The following is a 20,690-nucleotide window of genomic DNA, read 5'->3' on the forward strand; positions in this document are numbered from 1 at the left end:
CAACAACTTACAGATGGTAGCTTCTGTTAATTTATAAGCAAAGTTAGACCTTATAGATCACTCATATTTTGTGTAAATCATTTACCATATATGTATATATATATATATATTTGTGTGTATCATATAAGTCTTACAGTATGTTTTCTGCAGAAGATAACAAGTCAGAAAATAATACCTATGATTAGTATCCCAGAGTTTATTATCAGCAGTATGACTTTTATAAAATCAGTTATGTTAAAAATTGTGTAAAACAGATATAATAATTTTTGTTACACTGATTCCATTTTCTCTAATAAAAAAATAGTATACTTCTGTGGGCTTTTTTTTCCTGATGCTTTAATATTGAAAATCCATAAAGCTGTTTTGACAGATGAACAACAAAATTTTGTAACAGAATGGAAAATTTTAGAAACTGAATAGTTGATAAAAGATGAGTGGAACCAGGGAGGATTGATGTTATAGTGAAGGCAGCATTAGAGATTAGGTACTCATTTGGCTTTTCAGAAGGCCTGGTGACTCATTCCACATAAATGAAGTTTGTGATATGTAATGAAATGCTTTCTATCTTCACTGCAAGCAAATTAGCATGTATTTTGTGGGAAGAATATTAATGGTATCTTGCATGTGTTTCAGAGCAGGAACACATTAACAGAGGAAATTTGAAAAGAATTTCACTTTTATAATGTCAGGTGGTAAAAGCTTTAAAACAAGGTCACCTTTGTAAAGTAATGAGAGAAAATTAGGTTATAAACAAGCCATGCCAAAAACCACATTCAGTCTGTTTCACTGACCAAATGTAATAGCCTGTTGCCTCAAATTGTGGATTTTCTTTACCAAGAATGATAGTCATATGTTCAGAGTGGAATACATAAAGTTAAGCTATTGGAAAGCCATGGTTTGGTGAGGGAGAAGGGATAGGCATCTCAGTGGACAGAGTCATTTTATGCCATTAAGGGAGAAAACAGGATGTTTTACAGCCTTTTCTGTTCTGCTTTGGAAAATAATAATTTTTTTCTGTTTTTTTCTTTTTTTTTTTCTTTATCTTTTTCTTTTTCCTATTCCTTTTCTTTTTCTTTCCTTTTTCTTTTCTCCAGGAGACCAGGAGTGAACAGGAACAGAAATATATTATTTGAGAAAAATAGTGATAGAGGAAACTAGAGTATGTGAGAGATACAGACAATCAGTATGCCATACGAGCAAGACAGACAAGATAGAGAAATTTAAAATGCCATCTTTTTTTTTTATTTGAAAACAAGACAGATATGAAATACTACTCTACATTTGCAAACATTGGATTAAATGGGCCAACTGGCCAAGGAGGAGGTTCATTAGTAAATTAACATTATTTTCTTAGAGAGGAGAGGATTGGATTATTGTATTGGTGGTTTGTGAATTAGGCAGAAAAAAGTATTAGAGTGAGGAAATGAAATATATGTATACGTGTGTGTGCATGTGTGTATAGATGTAGAGATAATATAATGGAGATTATTTAGGATGAAATATTGACTATAAGGAACTAGTAGTTTGATGTGAAGACATAGATAGTGAGATAGAAAATTGATCTTCAAAGCAACCTGAAAAGGTAGATAAAGAAACACATTTGATGATATAAAAACTGGTCTTGCAACCTTGCAATCTTAACTTACTATCAAGATGACTTGTGGTAAAAATGGAAGTACTTCTAAGTAGGTAGCATATTTTTAGACATGATACAGGACTTTTTCATCCCTTCTGGTTTATGAAAGGGCCACAAAGATCACAGACTTCTCTTAGCAATCCAACTGAAATTTAAGTAGAGATCTTCAAAATCATTCTTTTAAAATATGTTTATAAAACCCCTGACAGTTTTACGCACACGCATCCACCCACCCCACATAACTTCTCATTCAATCAGTGGTTTATGTCTTTACAGCCTCCCTATATCTCTGGGTCAATGCAGTGAATCTGACCAAGGATCTAAAAAGCAGTTGGCTGCAATTTTTTAAAATTTAACTGAACTTTCTTCATCAAAATATTTTTATGTAACCTCTGCAATTTGGTTGGTGGTCGTGTGGAAGTTTGTGCTGGTTGGGACAAGTTAAAATAGAGTGAAGTTTCCTGTTAACTTCAGTAATCGTTTTAGAAATACTATTTAAGACAACATTTAATTATCCACTTTCTCTAAAATGTAGTTCCCTTCCTTTGAAACAGTTTATAAACATAACAACTTCAAATTTTTGATAAAGAAAACACCAGGGAATCTAATAATGCTTGTATACCACACATTGGTGAAATAAATCTTGTTCAGTTAATGTTTATGAAAGACCTTGAGGGCTTTTGATGAGGTGCTTATTACTTCTCGAGCATGCTCTTATAATTAAATATTGTGCTTTATAACTTCTGCTGGGGTACACTGACAGAACACCAATGAAACTAATACAGCTGCAGATTTATACCAAACAAAGATTGTCTGAGAAATATTTAATGCTTATTACCAATAAATAACCTGAGGAGTCTAGATAAATAAATAGCATAGTGTTAATAGTTTCAAGGGAGAAAGTCATATCAGGAAGAAAAAAATTAGAAAAGAAAAAGGCTTTGTTTTGCATCAGTCTCCCAGATAAAAGCATAACATTTTAACCAAAGGTCAAATTTATGTATCTAGAGTCTGGAGGAAAAGAAACCAAACCAACATATGATTACCAATTGTTTTCTGAGTAATATAAATTTAAATTTGTTAGAGCATTGCTTTCAGGTAAACAGAGGGTACATCTATGTATGTGAAAAAAGTGGAGAAGGAGAAAGGAAATTTAATATATATTTCCATAGGTTCACCACATGTAAAAGATATCCCCGAACATGGCACAAAAGCCAAGATTATGTCATTATTTGAAATATGACCCGCCTTTCTAACTTAACTCTTGTGGTCAATGATTTTAAAGCAAAACTAACAGTCTCACCCTGTCAGGGCATTATTATAGGAAAGCCAAACTGTAAGATAAGTTAAAGACAACAAGAGATGAAGAGAATTTATTAATGCATTGTAAGTTTGTCAAAATAGATTAATGAGATCTGTCTATAGTTGTATGAATGATATTTTAAAATCCAGTGTTTAAAATTTCATTGAATGCAGTAATTTGAAAAAAAAAAAAAAAAAGCCGTGCATGTCTTCTTTCTCACAGTAAGAAAAGGGAAGTGTTGAAAAATTTTAAAGAAATAGAGGGCACTTGTAAACAGTAAGGGTCAACAGAATTTGTATCTTTTTCTATAATAGTCTGAATGTATTTTCACTAAGGTTTGAAAATCATATTTACAGTGAAGAAAGTGCTTTGTGTATTGATATGCTCTCCTGTAATAAAATATTGTCTAGTTGCCTGACCACACTGATAGCTCAGACTTCATTTTATATTCTCATTGGAGATTCTGAAATTGGTCTCCAGGCAGCATCAGCTACTGCAGAGATTTTTGAGTGTTGTAGCTATGTACAACTTCCAAACAGGAGTGGTCTATGCTGTGCAAGTGTTAAAGAAGCACCAAAATCTACACGTATTCAGAGCAACCTAACAGTGTAGATTACCAGGTGTTTATTTAATTAACCCTGTAGCCTCAATCTGTCTTTCAGAATCCACATCACTTTCTCTACAGCCCTAAGAAAATGTTTGATTACAACAGAGAAAGAGCTACAAGACTTATGAGGGGTTTTTGAGCTCTCACAAGTAGAAAAAGCTTTCATGCTCAGTCAAGTGTTCATTTATTAGGATATCCTACTTAATATCTGTTTTGAAGTAGTTCTTCATTAACACTTTGTAAAGTGATATTACTTGGAAACAAATGTAGTAGGTTTAGGTTAGCTTATAGTTCAATTTAGACTTTGTATCTAAAGCTTTTAAATTACTGTAATTTTCTCTTCGAGTTTAGGAATTGGCAGGGCAGAAAGCCCAAACTTCTAGTCAATTGATCTTGTGTTGATAAATTTTGACACTGCCAGACTGAAATTTTAATGTAAATCATGTGTGACTCTTCATTGTTGATGACCTTCTATGACATGAGCCACCTTTCTTGCTTTATAAATTATCAGTGAAGACTCTTGTTTAGTAGGGGAGTGAGGGGATGATCTGGCTTTACATTTGCAGATCTTCATTTGGTGATTGAGGGTTATATTAACTCCATCTACTCACGCTTTCCTTGGGAAGGTCCAATCTTTGAAAGTTCACCCATTAAAAACATTAAATAAAATATGATAGTGTTCATAAAATGCTGTGTATTACTACTTCCTTGGACAAATGTGAATGATACTTTTTGCTCAAACCAAATTGTCTTATTTCACTCTTAAATAAATTATTAAAAATGATCCTGTAAATACGATGTCATATTCTTCTGTGATGACAATTCATAATTAGAAAATTATTAAGCTATGATTAAAACAACTTTAATGCCTCTATTTTATGATACTAAGATTTTTGAAGATTTTGGTTTATAGTATTGTTTTCTTGTAGTTTTATGAGAAAGACTACTGAATGTTAACAGGAATTACAGAAAAGTTTGCTAAACTGTTCATTTTTAATGAAGTTGTGCTAAATATTTTGGCCTGTAAAATCAAATGCCAGTGAAATATATCAGCCTCTCAGTGAAGCAAATTATACAGCAATTGATAAAACTCCCTTTGCCCAATAAAGCAGATTATAGTATCCATGAGTACAAATCCTTGCTGGTATTTAGTACTGCAGAGAAGGTGGTTTTTATGGCTCCTAAGTATCACTGTGGAGGGAGTTCAATATTCTGTGAGATTTTTTTCTCATCTGTAACATCTGGTTTTTGACCAGTGTTTGAACTGCAGCTGAGATTAAAGGTGTTTTGTTTGCCTGTATAATCTGCACATTGTTAGCTTCTAATACCTTCGCAAAGTACTCTTGAAAATTTAGTATAAAAATAATATTAAAATATCCAAAATAATAATTTTAACATTCTTTACATCTGTTTTCATTGACAAACGTCACTACTGGTTTTGCTCATTAGCAGCAAATGTCTGTGCTAGCAATTTCACTATCACAATTAGAAATACTACTGATTAGCAAGATTTTAGTATTTTCGTAAGTACTCAAAAGAATACAGGGAAATGTACTATAGTAAATTGCCAGAACAAGGGCTCGAGTGCTGCTGGACAGTTCAAAGAAAAGCAGCTCAACATCTCCAGCCTTGGATTCCTGTCAGGTGCATGTTGATGTATTGGGCACCCAGCACCTTCCAAATGTTTTCTACTCTGCATAAGGAGATGGAATTCACCACACGCAGCGTGTCCTGCACACCTGTGAACAATAGCACACTTCTTAAGTGCCGTACCAGGGCAATCATTTGCTCCTAGGTGCCAGGCTGCTAGCCTGTAGCTAGCATTTGAGTCACTAATTATGACCCAAGCTCTGGTCAGCTCCTTGTCACTGAAAGAGCTGAATGGGTCTGGTGCTCTGAATATTCTTTCTAGAGCCACAATACTATTCGAGGTGTAACTTGCTGGTTTCATATGACCGTGTAATAATACTATACAAATTTAATTTTTGAGTAAAACCAGAAAAACTAATTAGAGCAAGAAATATTTGTGCTGAAGTCCAGATTCCATTACTTTTAATCACACAAAGTGGTAATGTTCTATGAAAGTTGTTCCATTTTTTTTAGAAAGGGTTTTACTGAAATCATCAGAAACAAACTAAGATTTCTTGCTTCTTTTCACGTTTTCCCCTTCTCTATTGAGAAAATAAAAGTCACTTTTTTGTACAAAGGAGCTTTAGAAAATGATATTTGTATTACAAAATGACACACCCAAAGCAGAACTTACATTTACTATCATAGATGAAGAAGATATTCAAGAGATAAAATAGATATCTGTAAAAATGCATTCCTTTTCCATATTCAGAGTTATTATACTTTAGGAATTTGTCAAAGCAAGAAATCTGATATTCTGTCAGTCCATATATATGACTGTAGGTATACCTAGATTACCCTAAAATTAACTATATAAACTGACAGTCATTTATCTGACATTATATAATTTTCTCAATCTTCTTTCTTTTATAAATTCTTATGTTTTTTCTTTTCTTTTGTCATATTTTTATTTTACTATGAAAACTGAATCAGGTATTCCAGTGAAAGTTTGTACTTTGAAACTAGTTTGAGAATATTTTGCAGGGTATTAAAAAGTTCATATGTGACCTTCAGACTGAGAACAGACTTCTCCTGAGTTGTTCTTTATGACAGTTCTTTTTCTTTTTTTCCTAAAATTAAAGGCTATTATTAACAGAAATAAATAGAGGATTAAAGCCACTGGAGGCCCAAATCTAGCTTAGACTATATTTTTGTAATTAATATCTCTCTATTCAGAACATGAATCCATTTGGTTATGTAATACTAGAGTGAAATTCTTTAGCAAAGCATTTTAACACAACGCTGTGATACTGACTTGATGTCCATATTTGATAAGAAAGTAGAAAGATGCTTCCTGGGGATAAAGGTGGCTCATTTTACTTTACAGCTATATATTGGTGTCCCTCAGGGTTTCATGGGTAGATCAGCCAGTATCTCTATCTAACAACTGGATAGCAAATCCTACTGGTGTGTATAATGTTGTACATGTAATGAAAATTTCATTTGACTTCTCTGCTTTCTGAACACATAAAATGTCAGAGCTGTGCTAATTGTGCATGCAATAAATATTTTCAAGCGCAGACCATTTTCCAGACACAGCATTAAATAGTAATCAATTATACTCTATCCCCTTGAGATTACTCTACAATTCATCCACCAGCAGTCATGACACTGAATCCTAGTACTAGCAGTCAAGTTGGGATTTTAACTCAGTGAGAGTTGTTATGGCATATTTCCAGGACGTGGTCATGGGACAGCTGTTTTCTTCCGTAACAAGGTGAATTATAGCAGACAGTGAAGCCAACAAACCTCTTAGCATTTGAGTAGGGTGCTCTCTGCCAACCAGGGAGCAGGCTTTGACAGGATTTGGCTTTGGAAGGGCTGGCATTTGTTCCATTACTTTCATTTGCCAGCAACAGTCATTATACAGAATGGTCGAGCTGTGCCTCCTGTAGGGACACGAGATTACAGTGAGAGATAAGTAACAGCAGGAAGGACATTGGTGTTCTCCTTTGAAAAAGCCCATTTTTTAGATGATGTTTTCTACATATATGGCTGAAATACAGTTTCTGAATCTAAGTGAACCCTGAAATGCTCATTAATAAATATGTGATTATCAGGAAAGAATAAGGCAGTCTGTGCTGAAATATATTTAATATGGAGAAACCACTTTCTGACATGCTTTTCATGGAGTTATTACAAAAATGTCCTAAGTATTTAATAGATTTTTGAGAATGTAGACAGTATTATCATTGGCTATGGGTTCATACAATATTTTTAGGCCAGAATCAAAATTGTCTCTATACCTAGTGTGAAAAGTACAAACTTAATCTAATCTATAACCTACAATCATAGAACCTAGTATGAATAATATTACTTTTATTCTTCCACAAGAAATGAATGCTTCATCTAGATTGCAACACCAGGTCAAGCCATAAACCCTTATTCATCACGCAGAAATGCACCAAAGCAGTACACAAATTCCTAAAACTGATCATCTCTGTCTCTCTGTTTTATGTGCCTCATAGTTGTCCCCAAATCAGAAAGACAGATGTATTTCGATTGTTTCTTATTTAGGCTGTAAAACCATTGTTTTCTAACTAGGAATAGTTGGGAATCTCTGTGGTAATGACAGGTTGCTATCTGGCACCATTTCTGTTCTAACATCTTGTGTAACAATACTTTTCCCAGCATGAGTTCCAAACCAACTGCTAGCAATACCTTTAATGTATCTTTTTCAGGCAGATTGTTCCCCTTGTACAAACATATATGCATAGTAAATGTTAAAATACAGTATGGTTGTGAACAAAATACGAACTCGACCAGATTTGTTAACCATATGGACAGACACACAGAAATACACAGGAATAACATAAAGAAATGTTCTCTACAAGAAGATCAAACAAGTTGTGTTAATCTGATTGGTATGTGAAAGAAGAGTTAGGCTTGCAGATTAAGAAAACACTTATTTCATCTAAATTTCTCACATTAAGATAGTATGACATTAAAGACTGTGGAGTCAGAATAATAAATATAACCCTCTGAATGGATTGATTCAAAATTTGACATAAATCTTCACTTGCATAGCAAGAAATTAAGTTAAAGTGAAGCAAATCAAAGAAAATCCATAAATTATAATATTGAAGATCTCATAATAGCAAGAAAGTTGCTGTCAAAATGAGATTCTGATTAAATTTTTTGTTTTCTTTCTAAAATGAATACCAGTTTCTTCCAGATTGCTTTCCAGGACAGCATAAACAATAAGGTCTAATAAAGTGTAAGTGTAGAAATAGTAGTATTTGAATCAATTCTACATTTAGGATCAGCTAAAAAATACCATTACAAGAAAATTAATGATGTGAAAGAATTATATGCAGAGTCACTGCTGCATCAATGAATTCTATAGTTAAAAAATGTATATAGTGCAAATTCACGTTCACCACTGTTGTCAAGGGAACATCGCAGATTTGCATAATCTAAGAATCCTTCTTTTTGCTGTGGAAGTAGAATTATAATGTTGGAAATCTATAATGCCATACTGTTATTTCCAGTACCAACCAATAGTTTTTGTCCTAATAGTCAATTAAAAAACCCCAGAACATAGAGCACTGGATTAATAACTGATTAATGACTAAACTATGCAGATTGACAGTTTTCTGCTGTTGGAATGACTTCCAATTTATATCATGTTTGGATACAGAAGGATGTCAATGGTCATCCTAAAGCAAGGCCTCACAATATTTTTTACAAGTAAATCAACCACGCATATGGAAACATGTAAAACTAAGCATATTCAAAATTTTTAGAGAGAGTTAATAGCTCTGTTTTCAGCCCTATCAGTAAAGTTCTGAGTTTCATGCAGGAGTACTGGAATTTGTCTACTTCCAGATATGATGAGATATAGAAGAACCAAAATGCAGAGTACAAATCAGGCAAAGGAAAAGGTAGGAAAAGGGAGTAAAAAGACATGGAAATGACGCATATTTGCCTAGAAGGAAAAATAATGAATAAATTTCCATGAAAATCAAAGAAAAAATGGGATGTCATATAATTGCCCAAAAATATGGAAAAACAAATGGAGAAAAGCCAGCCAGATGCTCTGTCAAATTTTACTTTACAATTGCCTTCCTAAAAGTAACTGATTGAATCAGGTAGACAATTCCTCATCATATTACTTTTATGGCAAATTATTATATTTATTGTTTCATATTAATTAATGTTAGAAAGGTAGAGAAGTTGCTCTGTGTTATTCTGGTCTGATGCATGGCCATCTCAAACTTTTTTTGCACTGCAGGTGATATGAAGCCTCTGATGCAATAAGGCTGGAATAATATTTTCTGCTTCTTGAGAAGATTTTCAGGGAAAAGCAGCCATTTCCTGCAACAATTTCCTGGTATCAATTAGGCTGCTAAGGAGTTGTTGAAACAATTTACAGACCAAGTTTCACTAAGAAGAAAGGAAGGGCAAAACCCACCTTCAGTATGGCATTAAAATGGACAGCAGCTCTTTGAGAGCTCTACACACAGTCAAGGAAAACGTTAGAGCCTCGTGCTGCTGCAGCTACATTATGACTCGAGCTAACTAGTTTAAAATTAGATTAAGTGTATCTCTAACACACTGATGACACTGTAGACAGGATCTCATTTTTGTATCTTTGCATGGTTCCAGTTCACATTTTTAATGTAATTAAGAACAGGCCTTTTCTTTATGGATGGTGTGCAGTTAGATGCAGCTTCAATCACACCTAATTACCTATCTGTCTTGGCTAAAATGCAGGAGTCCTGATTTCTAGAAAAATAAAACTATTATTTTATCTGTCCTGGACACAATACTCTAAAAATAAGTAGCACAGAATCCAAATTTTAGTGAAAATATATTTGACTCCCTGGTTTAGGAAACTAATTTGAAAATTAAGGAAATAAGAACATGAAAGATGAGTCTAAAAATCTACAAACAGGACTTGGGTAATAGAGAACAAATAGAGGAAAGTTGCATATCAACCCAAAAACATCACAGATGCAGTGAGAGAATGAGAAATACTTCAGGTTCCCTATAGCACAAATAAGCAGAATTCAAAGACAACACTTTGCATTTATTTAAAAAGTGTTGAGCTTGAAAAATATTTCTTGACATCTCAAAACAGTTTTTAAAAACTAAGTATCACCTTAAAATGTGCCTATGAGGACTTTAAAAATTATTATTTTATTTTCGTTAAAAATTAAGATACGCTAAGGATACCTGGGAATAGCATGCTTTTCTTCTAAGTTTCTCTGCAACCCGTGAGGACATTCTCAGACCATCAGTCAATATGCCAGCTGGATCTGGCATCTGAAGGGCTTGTAACAGATGGTGAGTATGATCATTTTCATTCAGTTCTGAGTGCATGATTTAGCAATTATATATTGAACAATACATTCCAAAGAATTCTATTCCTAATATTTTATAGAAGATATCTCTGCTTTGGTCATATATGAAATCTCAGAACTGAGACAGAATAAACATATCTGAAATGGTTAAAAAATTCCTGAGTACAGCTAGACTTTAAGAAAAGGATGGTTAATGGTTAACAAGACATTAATCTTTTAAGATTTGTCCTCCAATCCACAGGATATCATTAGGAAAAATGCTTTTAAGAGATTCATTGCCAGTTACATATTCTTGTTGATCTTTAGGAATGAACTTTTATTCTAAGAGAAATTTGTTTCTCTAAGTTTGCTATTCCTCATTCAAATGATAAGTGCATCAGAGTGAGGGTAAACTATCAGCTACTGTCAATAGTGGTCACTGACAGAACAGCTACATTTGACTTTGTGAATAATGTGTGTACATGCTCACATTAGCAGAACAGAATTTATGATTTTTACATTTCTAAATCTGTAAACCAGTAGAGAGGTACTAAGCCAACCATGAGGTAGGGATGTCTGGGACACTAGGGATTGTCATATTTTAGAGATGGAAAGGATTTAATTTCTTTCCTTTCATAATATGCTAATTTCAGCTGTTGTTATTTGAAGGTTATAGATGTGTTGGTGAATAGGGAATATATGACTTCTGTCTGATTTTCACTCTGGCTAGCATAATTTTCTCTGTATTGGGTTCCCAACATCAAAGGCTAGTTTTTTTCTACTTAATTTTTTTTGCTGATACTCTGCCATGATTTCAAGCATAAAGTTCTGCTGAACTTTCTTATGGAGTTAGAAATCAGATTAGAATATAGAGTCAGAATGCTTTGATTAATGTTCTGTATAGTCAGGATTCTGGCTTTATTCCATTTTTCTTTCACAGCATATGTGAGATCTAAAAAAAACCCTTTCTCTCTTTTTGCAAGTTTAGTCAATTTAATGTACTTATGTGTTTTTCTCATACTACTCTTTGAGGTATCATCTTTTCTGCTTCCAAACATCTAACTACTAACAGCATAATTGAGATAAAAACTTCACACCTAATTAGATATAGCAAATGGATTCAGACAAAGGTTCTTTTTGTATATGTCACTCAACTATGGAGAAAATTGTGCTGAAATATTTAGGAAGCACTAAGAAGTTTAAGCAATTTGGGTTTTGGTAGTTGCAGGAACTTAGGTAAATAACCAGGTAAAAAGAATTAACCATATGCCAAAAAATTCTAGAAGGTTACAATCTGAGTGAAAGCAAGCTATTGCAATTCTCTTAAGTGGTTATCATAGTAACATTCAAAAATAAAAGCAAGCACTGATAAATTTGTATTAGAAATATTTATGAAGCCACTTTTTCAGTTGTCTGTCTTACTAAGCACAGTGATAACATGCAACAGCTGCTGCAAACTTATATGTTGAAGTCACACAGAAATGTTGACAAGTCAAAAAAGACAGCATAGAACCTCGTCAAATTACAAATGGGGTTTATGTAGAGCATTTCACTCCGTGTAAATAAAAAATAATAATTACTTTTATTAATTTCTAATGCAAATATCTTTGTCATTTTTATTAAGACCACTACATGTAGTGCACGAGTCATGCATATCTTTTCTCTTTGGATAAAATTATCATTTTCCTTTTCTTTTTTTTTTTTTTTTCCTCCATGGAAATACTCTGTATACATTCTGTGGCATTATAATCAGAGTTAGATGCTAACGAAAAAGAGTTTACATGTTGTATTAAATATAGCCTAGTGTTTTTTGTCAAGTGCAAATAGATGTCATCTTACATCCAATTAATAAAATATTTCTTGTAAGAAAAAGTATTACTTGCATATATTTATAAATGAGGATTCTCATGACAACAAAACTTGCTACCAACTTTGTTTTAGGTATAAGGAAAACCTGCATATAAATATAATTTTTTGTAAACAGGTTATTCTTATATTCTTTAGTAATACTGTTTAATTCAATATATTTGTGTTTGAAGTACTAGATTTTTTTGCTATGGTAAGGTGTTTTTTAAGAAACAAGATAATTATTTTTACTTAATTTGACTTCCAAAACAGTTGATGAAAACCGTTGTTGCTCTAAATAAATCATATCATCAAGACTATATCACATGTATATTCTGCAGAAATTATATGAGAATTTAATTGTAACAGCAATAAATAACATAGTACTATACAGGCAGAAAACAAATTAAATCCAAGCATATTTAAATTTGCTTTTTACAAGAAGCTGATTTTCTATGAATAGGAAAAAAATCTTAAAAATTCAATTATTGGAACTGTTTTTGTTATGAGAGGTTGAAATATTGTAGCCGAAAATGTGCACTTGCAATGTTTAAGACTTTGTCATTCTTAATATGCTCAATTCACTGTTTCTATACTGCATGAAATTATCTCAGTAGAGGGATGCTCCAGGAATAACAGGCCCACCCACATGCAATTTTTTATTGCTACCTATTGAGATTATTCACGTTCCTGAGATAGAATACAATGCAAAAATAAAGAAATTCAATCTCATTCATATAGTGCTACTACCCAGATATTCACACTCCATGTGAAGTGATCATCTGTAATACCAAATCAAGTGATTCTTGACTACATCTCATTCATTTCTCAGAGTTCACTGAACTAAATAGTCCAAACCAGTACATTCTGATATCAAAATGTTAATTTCTGATGTCTTGCACTGATTTTAGTGATCTGCATTGTATGTGTTGGAACACACTATAGGATGTACAGATTTGGAGTTAATATGTATTCAATATTTTCTTCTTTCCCTAATTAGACCTCTTGGCAAAACTTTGTTTTAAATATATTTTTTCCTTTAATATGTGCATTTATATTTAATGTGAAAACTAAATGTACAGATGGTATTGTCATAAAAGCTCATTGAGAAAGGCTGAGAGAATAATTCCAAATAAGTTCCTATGAGAAATAGCAAAAACAGAGGGTCACATCTGGAACTATGAATTTATTTTACTACATGCCTTACAAGCAAATGAGTAGTACAGTACTTCACAGGGACAATTATTGTAACAGCTCATTGTGGGCTAAAGCTGCAAAAGAAATTTAGCCTAAAAGCTCAGTCCTCGAGTAGACATTCACTACCCATAGTTAGGAAACCTTCATAAGAAAATTGACTCTGAAGGTAGATTAATACAAAAATCCTAATTCTTTTCAAGTACAAGTCTCTGTAAGGATTTTATTCTAACTTTTTGTTTGTTTGTTTTAATTATTTACTTCTATATCCATATTCGCACTACACTTGTGAAATCGGGTCTTTACAAAAAGTCTTCTGAGGATTGTGCTGACCTTCTTATACAAAGTCAACAAATTAGATAATGTCTTGCTTAGAAATTGGGAGACACCACCAGAATAACACATAGGGAAAGGCCTTTTCTAGTTTGGTGTCTGTTTTCTGTACACTTTGGTGGCTGCTTGCTCTAATAATCAGCTACCAGCAGGAAAATGTAACCCATTGACATGATCCAATTATAAGAGATGCCTCTGTCCAAATTAAAGTGCAAACAAGACCATAACTGAAGCAAATAGTACGGATTTTATTTAACAGTAAATGTGAGGTAGAGAGATAGAAACCGGAGCAGGGGGAGAGAAAGACAGTGAAAAAGAGAGAGATTAAGCAAAAGACATCACCACCATGTGAATTGCTGTGGCATCCCACTGGTCCTTCTTCACCCTGGACTTCAGTGGAGTCCTTCTCCTGCAGGTACCTTTGTACAGTTCAAGTCCTGGGTATCCGTGGGGTCTAGATGCCATTGCCACAGCTTGGGCCAGCATGTTCTTTACCAGTTTGCTGCCATGTGATTTTTTTGTCCAGATGCATTACCCAGATCTGCTTTGCCAGGCCTGGAATAATCATCTTACTGCTGTTGCTGTCTGCACTTACCCCAATTCTACTTTGGTGGTTTATCTTAGGGGAACTTGCCTCTCTGACAGAGTTCTGAGACGTTCAACTGCATTCTCTAAGTCCTCACACACACCAGCTAGGTATGACCAAAAAACTTTAACTGAAGGAACTCTATAAACATCTGCCACGATTGTATGTCTAATTTCACTCAATGTTTTATTCCCTCATAGGTTTTCACTTCAATAAGATCTCACTAATCTGCTTTGGAATTTAAATCAGCACCATTTTTACAAGCTATGCTGAGGCTGGGGTTGGAATATGGCCATTAGTGTGACTTATGCAAAAGGAGGATATCTGCAACTCTCTGTTATGAAATGACCACAAAACCTTCCTGCAGCCTTAGGAAAGTACACTGCTCAAATGAAATAAACATAGGCTTTTTTCTTTGACCGTGTGATTTTTGTCTCATTGTAGTTCACCACAGATTCCATAGTAGTTAGAATTACCTTTAAAAAATAAATTTTCAGGAAGTAATTTTAAGTCTTAAAATATTCACATTCCTGTCAGTATTGCTTTTATATTGTTCACTGATAGTACCAATCCCTATTTACAAAGTATGAATATTTAATATTTTAATACTAGAATAAGTTGGATATTGAATTAACATAATTTGATAGATTTCTTAATTATCTTGTAATAGAAATATTCATAAAAATTCATATGCAGTTTTTCCTTGCAAAAAACCCCCAAACAACCAACTTTTAAAACACAGCGCTTTCTTTTTCTTTCCAGATATGTTATTACAGAACACAAAATGCTTAGCAAATAAATAAAGAAAAATGGAGTACAGTCTCTCTTACATTATATTATTAGGAAAAATATTTGCACTTTTATATTACCTGTATTTCGGATTTCATATTAAGCAAATCATGTTTTAAATATCATACATAAGCCTCATTCAGGAACCTTGACTAGATTAAGGACCACATGAAGTATACACAAAGTTTGAATAATGTATTGGTTTTTTCTTGATTCACTTTTTCTTTTCCTCTAGCAGAAAGTGTTATGTCTGTTGATCAATTCTACATTCTTTCTTCACATCCTTTGATGGTATAGCTGAGAAAGATGTTTCACAATAGCTGTGTGGATATCATTTATTTCCATGTGAGTTGTGAGACTGTTATGACCATGAATATAAGGAAACAGACTTATGATCTGAAACTATAGTGCAGTAGATTTCAAAGTTTATATAGAAGTTTTGAAACAAAGTTAAAAATACAATTCTGCAAAGACTATGAAGACTTCATAAAAATGTATTATTTCTGGCACTAAGTGATAATCATGAAAGTGTAGATACTAAAATGAAAAGCACAAAAGTGTGCAGCACTGCAATATTTATATAGTTCTATACTGCAGTGCATCAACTCTATGAACCTGAAGTGCATCAGCCTTACTGCTGAAAAATTCTAGCTAACTGTAGAATATACCTATCTAAGGTACTAATCCTGTCAATATTAAAGTAATTAATTCTAGCTTATAGAGAAAGAATTCTTGTAAGTTTGTCTTCAGAGTTTATCTGCTGAAATAATATTCAAGTGCAGTGGCAAGGGCCTGCAGTCTCATCACTGCTAAATATCTTTCTTCTGTGGTCTTCACCCATTAAATTTAAGACTTATTAGAAATTACTTTATTGATTCTATTTTCAAATGGAAGAAAAATTAAATATGTTGCCTAGCAAATATAGAAATATTTGTGTCAAGGTGATATTTAGACACTAAATCATATTTGAATAAGGGGCTGAGGTAACAATCTAAAAGCATGACTTTGTCAAGCTCTTAACACTCTGCAACTACTGTTTCATAAGTAAACTATTTATATACCTAAATTTTCTCTGTTCTGCAGACACCTTGGAAGGACTGAGTGACTGCCAAAATACAGTAAGAATCTACTTACAGTCTCTTAAAGGCCTGACCCTGTAGTTGAGCTTGAAATCAATGTGTGTTGAGAGCTGCACTGAAAACACAGCTAACAAATATTTTCTCAAACGGATGATGGCCATTTTCCTCTAAAATATCTGATAGCAGGTACTCTTGTATCTGACATCACTTCAATCACCTCCGCATCAGTAAGTATCCAAAGAAACCTTTGTGAGAGACTGAACTACAGAGGGGTCTCTGCATAAAATTATTCACTGTTTTTCTGACACTGAGACAGTTTTAAGAAAGAACTCTCAAGCCTATGATTACAACTATCAGCTGCATAAAGAGAAAGGCCTCTGTCATTTATAGAGTTGAAAATAAATTTAATAATAAAGTTTTAGAAAATGAATATGCAGTCTTTTGAAATGTGTCTTCTCCAACATAAGCACTACCATAAAGAGACAAAAATCTGCTTCTCCCTGGTCTTCAGATCTTACAATGGAAAAGTACATTAAAGATGGAATGGAAAAATATGTTTCTACTTAGACCACAGAAGACTCCTGATTTATTCTTATTTTCCTAGCTACTAAAAATTTATTGAGGGAGTCACCATCACAGACTACAAATGTTCTCCACAAAATAAATACAACAACAGAAAGCAGAAATTTAGCCCTTTTGAGCTCCTGAACACCTCTGATTTTACTTTTCTATTTATATAAATGCAAAGATAAATACCAAGACAATACTAATAGGAATAATAAGGAAAATTTTCCAACGCATGGCAGACATGTAAAAAAGTTATTCTGGCACCTGTCAGCACAGTTCCTGCATTCCCTGTTGTACTGAAAATTCACCCTGATAGATTCAACACTTGTAGCCAAGTAACCAATGGATGGAGTGAGGGTAACTTTCATTTGTATACTTATGGCTACTGAGCCATAAGAGTTTTTTTTTATTAAAAAAACCACCATAAGTGTTTCTTTAAGAAATATTGTCAGCACTTCCTGCAGAGATGAGAGCTTAAGTTCACAAACATGAATTTATAATGTGCTTCGAACCTACGCAAGTGTGTTCACTTGAGCATGCCACTCTGCCTATACTTCCCCACAGAAATTCTCAACTAGTGAATTCAAATGAGTTTAATACACAGACTTATGATTAATGGAAAATGGCAGAGAGTAAGGGACTGAAACAGTTCGTGCTTTGTTTGATTAATTAATAAGAGACTCTCTTTTCCCAGCTTCAACTCATTATGCTAATGAAATGTCATCAATTAAGTCTTTCCCCTGATTATTGAATCTGTCAGGTAGTGCTCAGCTAAAAAGCTGCATTCCTTTGCTGTCTTTGTAGAGATGCCATCACAGGTTTTTATGAAATGTTTCTTGCATTAGACAGTGTTTGTTCTACTTTCTCATTATTGTATCATCCCATTGACCTTGAGACAGGTGAATAAGGAATGACCAAAATGAGACAGAGACAACGCTATCTGTGGCACTGTGGGTCAAGATAACATTATAGCAGAAAGATAAATACCATTCTTTATTCACGATCCCTTCATAATTATTAATAGTCTGGTCAAAGATAAATTCAAGGAGAGTGTGTGACATTCAGAAACCTATGCCATGCTGTACTAGACTATGCTTAGTGGAAGGGAAATATTTTATCCATTTAAAATACATTATGAAAGTGATTTCATAGGCATATGGAAGTGGGATTGTATAACAAAGGTGTTCGAAGTAATTCATGGAGACAGAATAAATAAATCTACATTTTAAAAAGTATGGTTACATGCTATATATTTTGTCTGTGCATATATTTAGGACTCTCAGTCGCTTTGAATAGCAATATATGGGGTTCAGAGTATTGTTCTATATGATGTCAGTGGCTACAGCAAATTCTGATCCATCAGTTGCCATGGAGAGAACATAACAAATTACACAGCTGCTTGGGAATGAGCCTTTGGAGAGGCAGAAGGTGGGATCTCTGAAGGGCTGATCGTCCACTTTTATTTCAGCAGCTGGAACACAATGCATTCTTTCTGGTGGTTTCCTCTCTTGATTACTAGCAGGTGATCATAGGTCTACACCTGGTTCATGGACCAGGGGAGAAGCTATTCTGCTTCAATGGAAATACGTGAGAGAGTGGCACAATGCAAATAAACATGCAAAGCAAGCAAAATGTGTGACTCTTAAGTCTCTGTACTAAAGAAATAAAATCTCATGAAAATCCTCCTTGAGGGAAGCAAAGCTCTAAAATAACACAAGGGACTGTGTTAATCTGATTTAAAATATATCTTTCAAAGATAAATGGATTAGAGAAAAATCTTTACAGAAGTTGATAGGGACAATCACTATATCAAATCATCCAGTGACCTGTAATGTTCTTGCAGAGTTTTATATACATATATATATATATACAGGCTGGATCCAGGAAAGAGACAGAATACTGTAGCAACAAAATTTGTAAATGATATAAAATTGCTAAAAAAAAAATCAAATACAGAGCTAATTGCAAAGAGGTAAGATACAAGAAGATCTCATGATAGCTTATGTTTAGTTAGATGATAAAATGACTGATGAAATTAAATTACAGACTCTAAGTTGTCTGTTACCACACAAGAATCAATGAAGATAGCCTTTAGAAAATGTCAGGATTCAGCATCTTTAAAATAGTCAAAATTCAATAGCTGTTAAATAGTAAACAGGATATCAGTAATTGCTAGGAAAGCACAGAGAAAAGCTTTATAGCACTGTTTTTATTTAATAATACTTGCATTGTAAAGATAGTTTGAAAATATAGTTCTTGTCCTCATCCACCAGAGTTATTTAATAATCATAAATGTGTAGAGAAGGGCAGAAAAAATCATTAAAAAATGAAATGGCTTCTTAAAAACAGAAGTTACATAAATGTGAATTTCACGTCTTAAAAAAAAAGAGAAGGGATGGGAGACATTACTGAATCTTGTAAAGCCTGGAATAGATGAATCAGTAAAAATTTTTTCATTATTATGTTATTACATTGAAAGAGCTAAGAGAAAATGAAGAAATTAGAAGATATAAAATAAGGAAGTGTGGTAATTTTGGGATTTCTCACTCAGTGTGTCATCAGCTTGTGGAACTCACTGTCAGTAAATTTTGCAAGGGTCAGGAATACAAATAATGTTTGAATTAGGTAGGAGTCTTTCCCTAAACAGCCTTTTCTGTCTACTCTCAGAAATATCGTGCTGAGTTTTAAAAACGGGGCTTTTGGCTTTTTTACAAAAAAACTCCTAAAACCTCCAACAAATCCAAAACACAAAAACACTTGAGTTGTTAAAGATACACAGTGTTCACCAATGTGTTTTCTCGCAATCCAGTCACTGTAACAGCTAACAGCTGCCGTCCACAGCAGATTCAGGGGGCTATCAGGGTATAGCAGGGTCTACTTATTGTTAAAATGACTAAATTTAGGATAAAAGTAATGCTAAAATGTTAAAGTTATTGCTAAAATTACTATGAAGTTATTATTAAAAAATCTACAGTGTAAAAATGTCCCTAGGTACGGAAGAAAGATATAGTATATTCTGTGAATATTTTTGCAGTTACTAAGGTCCAGAATTTTGTTTTCCTTTTTTCAATTCTGTTTATGCATTAGTCATGGATTTCTCACTTGAATTACATGCATTTTTCTATAGCATCATCTTGCCTGTGGCAAAGACAATAATTCCAAACAATTAGAATATATATGATTGCAAATCTCTCCTCAGATAAGTTTGCTTTTTGGAATTTGGAACTGAAATTGGTGTTCAATATTGAGATTATGCACCTTGGATAAGGCTACAGCATGTCTGCAACAGGGCTTGAGACTAAACCTGGTTGATTGTAAACTTCATTACATATTTAGATTATAACATTTGTGGATATATGCAACTCACATGCTTCATTTTTCTGATTTATTAAGCAAACCAAAGAGTTTAATTAAAGAAAATTCAATAACATTTTGAGTCTCTCACAACTCAACCGAAGAGTTCTACTTTGATGTGAACTGTATTATTTACTACAGCCATTATCCTTATAACACCTTTCTAGTGTTGTGAACGTGAAAATCCCCACCCTCCCAAAGCAACCTCTTATTACAGGGATTCTGTAGCTGTTAGAACAGCTTCCATGCATTATGGAAGCTATACAGATACAGGATGACACAACTTCATAAAGTATAATATAAGAACTATAAATAAAAGGAGAATAAAAAATCAGAAAAATAATTCAGTTACAGTAGCTACATAGATGAGGTATCACAGCGAACTAGTTATGTTTATTTTCATATTTGTTTGATGTTGCTATATCGTATCTTTATTTCAGTATAGCCAATATCTCTTCTCCTGCACTCCTTCCTGCAAAATAA

The sequence above is a fragment of the Sturnus vulgaris genome, chromosome 6, assembly GCF_052056855.1.
Source record: "Sturnus vulgaris isolate bStuVul1 chromosome 6, bStuVul1.hap1, whole genome shotgun sequence".
Taxonomy (NCBI): domain Eukaryota; kingdom Metazoa; phylum Chordata; class Aves; order Passeriformes; family Sturnidae; genus Sturnus; species Sturnus vulgaris.